Source organism: Furipterus horrens, unplaced genomic scaffold (genome assembly GCF_987537825.1).
Source record: "Furipterus horrens unplaced genomic scaffold, mFurHor1.1.pri manual_scaffold_17, whole genome shotgun sequence".
NCBI classification, from domain to species: domain Eukaryota; kingdom Metazoa; phylum Chordata; class Mammalia; order Chiroptera; family Furipteridae; genus Furipterus; species Furipterus horrens.
Window position 1 is genome coordinate 27,496,705 of NW_028327187.1, and position 8,735 is coordinate 27,505,439.

The 8,735-nt window shown below is 39.9% G+C and overlaps 1 long non-coding RNA gene across 2 annotated transcripts; it reads left to right on the plus strand.

The window, feature by feature from the left end:
- Window positions 1-473: 473 nt before the first annotated feature.
- Window positions 474-4,129, plus strand: LOC149990734 (uncharacterized). 2 transcript variants are annotated; one of them, XR_016508613.1, is made up of 3 exons: window positions 474-670; window positions 1,076-1,202; window positions 2,897-4,129. It is a non-coding gene; the product is annotated as an uncharacterized LOC149990734 (long non-coding RNA). The 2 variants fall into 2 exon arrangements; XR_016508612.1 differs by lacking the exon at window positions 474-670 and adding an exon at window positions 747-816.
- The last annotated feature ends 4,606 nt before the right edge of the window (window positions 4,130-8,735 follow it).

The following is an 8,735-nucleotide window of genomic DNA, read 5'->3' on the forward strand; positions in this document are numbered from 1 at the left end:
AGCAATGTGTCCTAATGGGGCCTGGGGGATGGTAAGGCTAATGGAAGGGGATGGATGTTGAAAGCCAGCCTTCTGGCCCTTGTACAAACTACCACAATTTCTCATGGACATGTGATGAACAGAATCATGGCTCCTTAGGGGCTAGGAAGAACTAGAAGAATTACAAGCAGATATCACTGACAAAGCTTGATACACTCCAGTTTAGTTTAAATAAGGGCTGTTAGTTTTAGAGATAAATGGAATCTCAGCTGTAGCTCTCTCACACCAAGCTCTTTAGACCACTTTCCTAACTCAGGCGCTTAAACCTTAGGGCTTGGGTACTGTGCATGCGCCGAAGGTACTGGCGGCAGCGTGAGCTGTCCCCTTAGGTAGGCGCAGATTGAGGACATCGGAGGTCGCGTATGGAATGCAGCAGTGAGGAGCATGGTCAGAAGGACGCGTTACCATGGCGACCACTGTGTTGGCGTCTCGGATCTGAACTAGGCCTGGAGCGGTAAACGTGTCCGTAAAAAGGAGAAAAAACGAGGTCTTGCTGCACTGTCCCCGGCTCCCTGGGGGCTGATGGCAAGCCATGGATCTGTACTTAAGCAACTGCTGTAAGGCAGCCAAAGCCGACGCCACGAAGGCGGCCGCCAGCAGCCGAGCTGACAAAGCAGAGCAGCGTGGAACCGTAAGTGGCGAGTGGCGGCCAATCCGTAGTCGTCCTTTTCCGGGTTCCTGGGCGGAGTCTCCGGAGGACCCGCTAACGGAAGGGGCGGAGATCTCAGATGAGCAAGGACGGAGGAATGGGCGGGAGCTTGACGACTCAGCTGAAAGGTCGCAGGTTCCAAGCAGTCAGTTGGCTAGGTGTTCCTCTGGCCCGGATGAGGCCAGGGGCGGGGCCAAGTTACCAAGGTGGTGAACGCGAGAAGCTGGGAGGCCTTCGGGGTTGTTGGCAGGTTGCGTGATTTCAACCCTAAGTGTGTGATTTTTTGCTTTATTTGGAGGTATTAGTCCATTGAAATATGAGTAGAGTGGTCTGAACTAGAAGACTAATTCAAGAAAAAAATAAATAAATTCTAATTCTGTCTGACAGAGCTCGCGAAAAATACCCATTACCGAGGTAGGGACATCTCATCTATTGGATCTGCCTCTTGGGGGTCAAGCTGCTTGTTCTCCCAGGAACCAATAATGTATTCTACACTACAGATATAAGTGAAAAGGTAAACAAGTGCTTAAGTTATTTTCTTTATCCTTTTCATCTCGGTATTAAATTTGAAAACTGCTGTGGTTTTTCTTTGAGTCAGCTTCAATTTCACATACCAAGTGAAATTAAATGAATTGAAGTGCTTAATGTCTGAACCTTACTTTATAAGACCAGTGCTCTAACCCCTGAGCTATAGGGCCCCACACCTGAACCTTACTTTAATGGTAGAAGGCCCCATGATATACCTCAGCCACCCAATTCAGCCTTTGCTATGAAGGTTGGGATCTTTCTCATGCCATTCTAATTCCTACTCTTATACTTTTGTACATCTGGCATGCACTCTCCTCCTCTCCTTCCCGACCTTCAGTTTGAGCCATCTTTCAAGAACTATATGAAGACTTTCCCGTGTCACAACCCCCAATTATCTTATCTTTCCTTAGAATTTACATTGCCTTTGGTCTACACTATCTCACTCAGCAGTGAATCAGTACTGTTAGTGTTTCACTGTGCTGCACTCATATAGTACACATTTTAAGTTCTCTGCCTACTACTTCCCACTCTGTCCTTAGCTAGGCCAAACCTGAAGAAGGTTCAGAACTTTCTGGTTGAGTGTGTGCTTTGATCACAATAAGAGGAAATTCCTACAGAAATAACTATGACATCTTTACCCTTCCACTGTCTGGAGTGTCATCAAGAATGAGTAGGGGCTCCTTGGTGTTTCTCATGCCTGCCCAATATGTATGATCTCTTTAAGTTTTATTGCTGGAAAACAATATAATTTCTCTTTTGAAAACCAGTATGTTCTAAGTATATGCCAACCTCACAGAAATTGAGTCGCACTCCCACAAATTAGCTTTCCTAAAAACTACTCAGAACCTATTTCACTACTAGTAATAACACTCCTTTTTAGTTTGTAACTGGATCCCTGTTGGCTACTTCCTCAAATACCTTCTATGTACCGTATTTCTATTCTATTCCTCAGTTATTCACTTGTTAGCTACTTATTTCCAGATTTTCCTATACTTATTTATACTGGCTCTCTATACTTTATTATGTTGATTACCCTAACATGTATGCATTAAGTCATAACTAGGGACTACATTCAACTCCCCTGAAGAATAACTTTGTGAGATCCTTGTCTTTTAGCAGTATCTCCTCAAGGAAGTTAAGACTTTATATTTATACCCTCATTTTTTGGAAAACTCATTTTACCCTAAAGCCATGATTTATCTAATGTCACAGGTACATAGCAGCAGATCTCATACCAGAACCAATGTCTCCTGACTTTAAAGCCACACTCCTTCACCTGACCCTGCTGCTTCCTGAACGGCAGACCACTTTAGCAGAGCACTATGGAAATGGGAAATTTAAAGGTCTTTCACATTGTTTTGAATGCAAGTGGAAGAAAAATTATTTTATCTACCATCTTGTATTATTATGCTTCAGTCGTGACTATACACAAACTCCATAAATTTATTTTATTGTAAAGTTAATAGTAAATACTTTGCCAACTAACTTAGACATTTTGCTTTCAAGAAAAGATAACATGTTAAGTGAAAAAGCAATTTGCATACTTTTAAGTCTCCCCTATGATCTCACTGGCAGGTAGTGTTGATAGAGTAACTCTTCAGTTCAGGAAAACCAATTATTTTCATTGACACAAAAAAGCTTACCCTGGCCTTAACAAATAAATTTGTTCTTTCTTGATAGGTCAGTAGCCTTTGTTTGGTCAACACATGGCTGTGAACGACACAAGTCAACATCTAAAAGAAGAAGAAGCAGTAATCAATCCACTATAATTGCACCATTGTATCAGTTGCCATCACTGATTATTGTTTCTCTTATAGGAAAGATATGGGCTTCCTGCCTAGTTTCACTGTAAATTAAATCTTTGCCCAGAAGGATGTCTTTCTTTCCCTTTTTAAGGAAACATTGGTAGTCAGGGAATCCAGCTTCCTGATATAGTTCCCTTTGGGAGAGACAAGAGAATGGCATCAATCAAGTGTTCGGAAACTTAGAAAGAAAGCTTTTAAATGGAAAAAGAAAACTAAAACTCTATAGTGTCCTTCCTGTCTGATTCTCTGCCCACATATTAAGTATCTTACCTACCATGTAGGTACTTTTAGGGCTTCACCTCAGTCTTCAGGAATTGGACTGAGGTTGAGGCTACCACCTCCAGCCTAAAGACAGCTCTGGTAGAGAAGAGAGGAAGAGAAAAGCAGTAAGATTTATCCTAAACAGTCCATTGTCTGTATGCCCTCACTTCGTATTCTGCTTACATGTTTTATTTTCAGTGAATAGACTAATCATTTCAACAATTTGAGGTTTTAAAATGTGGCTTCACTCACCTTATATAATACTTTTGAATCTGTGTTTACAGCTTCATCAACCTTCTTATGGTTTTAACCTGATTAATCCTTATTGTCAGCTTTTGGACACGAACTATAAAAGCCTGCATGACCCACTCTTAAAAGCGTACTATAAGCGAAAAGATATGCTGAGGAAATTAAAGAAAGGAGGCTACATCACCGACAATAATAAAGTGGGTTGAAGCCTACTTATTGTTAACCAGCAAAAATTTAGGGACTTGATAGGCACTAGCCTCTGTACTTCACTGGGAATCTGTATAAAGTTTTATTTGAGCAATACAGGGCACCTGATAGAAAACAATGACTTACTTGGTTCTTGGGTAAAGGGAAACCATGCAGCTGTTATTTCTAAATTAAACTACTTATTCCCACTTAAACTTTTTCCCTTTGGTAACAGCAAAAGATAAATACCAAATGATTTGTGTAGGTAAATATACACACATATTTATTTATGTCTTTTCTCCCAGCTATATTGTAGTGTCTCTCCTCTAGCTCTAAAAGTAATACTGTCACTGTTTACCTATCAAGGAACATTTCCTATATCCTTTGAGAAGACTAGAGACAAAATGAAAACCTTGCAGAATACAGCTTGAGAAAATAAATTCTTTGAGAATGTTAAACATCATTATTATACTAGTGTTTAAATAACAAATTCATTGGAAATAATAAATTCCTGATTATGATGTGAATCATACTGAAATAGTGTTACTTATATAGAAATTTATTGATGATAAAGCACTTATAGAAAGATATTACCTTCCAAAGTGTTACTTAAATGTGCTATTAATATCCTCGATCCCAAAATTCTTAGTAAATAAATGTTCTTATGAATCTCTGAAAATTTTTATTTATATATTTTGTTTTTGCTTTTTGTTTTATAGGTTGTATGTACCTTGAAGGAATTGAATAAATACAGACACTATCTGACCAGTTTAAAATTAGACTTTGAAAGAAACTATATGAGAGAACAAGTTTAGTACTTAATGTGCTAATAATGTAGGTTTTGAAAGAAAAATTTGGTTCTCTGAAGAGAATTTTCTTATACTATTACTAACCTAGAATAATTAAGGTAATAAATAAGATCTTCAGAGATCCATAAGAGATAAAAATAAGACCTTTGCTTCTCATTTCCAGAGAGAAATTTGCACTTGTTAGAATGGAGCTACATCAGACTTAAGTGCAAGTTAACAGAATTAATCATTTGTAAAATATAGGAAGTTTACCTAGGCCTAAACAGAAGGCATATCGAAGGGTAGGTTTATTTATGGCCAATATAAAAATTTAATATTTTTTCTCTTAGAAAATTACTGAACATTTACCATAGCAACAGGAAAAATAAAGTACCTAGGAATAAACTTAACCAAGGAGGTAAAAGACCTGTACTCAGAAAACTACATAACACTGAAGAAAGAAATTAAGGAAAATACAAATAATTGGAAGCATATACCATGCTCATGGATGGGAAGAATCAACATCATTAAAATGTCCATACTACCCAAAGCAATTTATAGATTCAATGCAATCCCTATTAAAATACCAATGACATTTTTCACAGACCTAGAACAAATATTTCAACAGCCCAAATAGCCACAGCAATTTTGAGGAAGAAGAACACAGTAGGAGGAATCATAATACCTGATATCAAACTATACTACAAGGCCACAGTAATCAAAACAGTCTGGTACTGGCATAAGAACAGACATATAGATCAATGGAACAGAATAGAGAGCCCAGAAATAAACCCAGGTCTATATGGTCAACTAATATTTCACAAAGGGAGAAGAAACATCAAATGGAGTGAAAAGAGCCTCTTCAACAAATGGTGTTGGGAGAACTGGATAGGGACTTGCAAAAAAATGAAGCTAGACCACCAACTTACACCGTCGTCGGCAGCCGTCCGTCTCGAGAGACGATGGTGTAGCTTCTTAAGAGTCTATCTGCACCGCCGAGAATGGCTGTGCAGTCCGACTCGGGAGTGACATGGTATCTGTCTCCTCCCGTGTTGAATCGACATCTTGCGATGAAGCTACAGAGCCTGAGCAGGGTGATATGGAGGGTCTGCTGTTGCCCATGCAGCAGACCCCCCCTCTCTTCGCAGCTGAAGGGTCCAAGGGAAAGACGGAGTCGATACAGCATGGCTTCAGGTGCGCCGCAGGAGTTGCCGGTGTTGACTACAACGTCAAACCGCCTTAGGGACTCCGGCTCCGGATTTTCTGTCGGGGTTTACTCCCTTAGCCTTTCCCCTGAAGAGGTATGCTTACACCACACATGAGAATAAACTCAAAATGGATCAAAGACTTAAATGTAAGCTGTGACACCATAAAAGTCCTAGATGAAAACATAGGCAGGAAAATTTCAGATATCCCACGTAGCAACATTTTCACTGATATATCTCCTAAGGCAAGGGGAATAAAGGAAAGAATAAACAAATGGGACTATATCAAACTAAAAAGTTTCTGCTCAGCTAAAGAAAACATCAGCAAAATGAAAAGGAAACCAACCATATGGGAAAATATATTTGCCAATGATATCTCAGACAAGGGATTGATCTCCAAAATATATAAAGAACTCATACAACTCAACAACAAGAAGACAGACAACTCAATTAAAAAATGGTCAAAGGACCTGAACAAACACTTCTCCAAAGAGGACATACAAAGGGTCTATAGACATATGAAAGAATGCTCAACATCACTAGCCATCAGAGAGATGCAAATAAAAACCACAATGAGATACCACCTCACACCAGTCAGAATGGCCATCATCAACAAATCAACAAACAACTTGTGCTGGAGAGGATGCGGAGAAATGGGAACCCTGGTGCATTTCTGGTGGAAATGCAGACTGCTGCAGCCACTATGGAAAACAGTTTGGAATTCCCTCAAAAAACTAAAAATGGAAGTGCCTTTTGAACCAGCAATTCCATTGCTAGGATTATATCCGAAAAATCCTGAAACACCAATTCAAAAGAACCTATGCACCCCAATGTTCATAGCAGCACTATTTACAATAGCCAAGTGCTGGAAACAACCTAAGTGCCCATCTGTAGATGAGTGGGTCAAAAAACTATGGTACATTTACACAATGGAGTACTATGTAGCAGAAAGAAAGAAGGAACTTCTACCATTTTCAACAACATGGATGGAACTAGAGAGAATCATGCTTAGCGAAATAAGCCAGGCAATGAAAGAAAAATACCTTATGCTGTCACCTATTACAGGAAACTAATGAACAACACAAACAAATGAGCAAAATTGGACCAGAGGTATGCAAGGAGTAGACTAACAGTAACAAGGAGGGAGGTGGGAGGGAGAGAAGGGGTTAAGAAGAGGAAGGGTCTAGTCAAAGAACATGTATAAATGACCCACGGACATGGACAACTGAGTGGGGACTGAATGTGGGAGAAGGGAGGGACAAGGTGCAGGGAAGCAAGAGGGGGAAAAAATGGGACAACTGTAATGGAAAAACAAAAAAAATTTTTAGTGGGGGAAAAATGAAAATATGAAGAATGGAAATGCCAGTTCAATGAATATTAGAAGGACAAGGATTTTCCTTCACATTGCATATTTTTCTCCCTATCTGATCCCTCCAGAGTTTGGCATTCTAAAGAAGTAAGTAATGACCTAACTTTCTTTGCATAAAACTAATAAGACCAGTTGTTAATAGAGGTGTTTTTTTTTTTGTTTGTTTGTTTGTTTGTTTTTGTTTTTTACCAAGTCTTTGACTGGAATGTCATGCGTAAAGGAGACATGCTTGGGCTCCGGTTGTTACCAAAAAGCCCTGAGGAACTGGGAATGACTTTCAAAGGTAATAAACGTCCATGAGACAAAAGGCCTGGTACCGTGGTTGATTGTGCGGTCCACAGCAATCTTTCCAGGGAAGGAACGAAGGTTATTTTCCTGAAAGATGGCTAGAAGGGACCTTAAGGCATAATGGAAAACCAGAAAGACTTGGAAAATACAGGTGTATATAGGCAAGGCTGAGTGCCAGGTATGTGGCTCAGCTTCTGTGCCCTGAAGGGCAGACTGAAGGTCACCCTAAAGGTTCCTTGCTTAAGTTCCAGCAAAGCAGAACTAAAGATCATAAGTGATCATTTGCTGCTCTTGTTGTGTTTATGCAAATGAACAGGATAAATTAAAACTGGACTTCATGCAGTCCCTTTAATGACAAGGAGGGTAATCTTAGGGAGAAAAAAATCATTATTCAAGGAAAATCACAATGATCAGTGGTGGACTACAAAGTAGTGCAGCTAACCGTCTTTAAAGTTTCTTTTCATTTAAAATATGTTTTCACTTGAAAGTTAAACTATGTCTGTGGTATCATCAAAGATATTTAATTTACAGGCAAGAAGAATGTCAAATGCCTTGCAACTGGATGTCTTTCCAATAAGACAGTCTTACAGATTTAGAGACTTGTTTGTGGGTTATGTTACATAAAGTAACATGTGTTTTCTGTTTTCAAAGAGCATAAGCCTATGATCTCATTACCTGAGTGATTGTCTGTATGTATAGGCCTCACTTAATTCTGTCTGCAGCGCTGCCTCCTGAGACTCAATGGTTTAGCTGAACTAAGTGGCTGGGTTAGTGAAGAATGGGGTGGTCTGTGGGCTTCACTTTAAAACTGGTTTCTCTTTTCTATCCTAATGGCTTGGACTGAAAGGGCCCAGAGGTCTGAGAGGGTGGAAACCTTAAATATTTCCCTCCGCCCAAACTAAGTATAATGGGCAAAAGGGTTTTGGACAGGTGAGATGTGCTTTGCACACCTTCTTCCAAAGAAGCCCTTTTTTTTTTCCCCTAATGGGGACATTGAAAAATTAATCCCTGCCCTTTGTCATCTAGTAGTTATGGATTGAATGATGTCTTTTAACCCTTTTGCCAAATCAGTTGCCCCCAGAATACAACATGGATGCCAACCTGTTAAACCAAGCACGCCATTGTTCGGGGACAGCCAACTGACCTGGGGTCTGCACGATCCTTCCCCATGTGGGAAGACCACCCTCCCCTCTACACCCCCACTCTTATTAGGGATTTCTAGACCCAAGGGTAGGTAGGACAATGACTATGCCCAGCTTGAAGCAGCTAGAGGAGCTTGAGACCTTCACCAATTGTCCTTTATAAGATTATAAAGGGTCTTAATATATGAGAGGGAGGGATTGTTATTTTTTATTCTTAAAATAATTA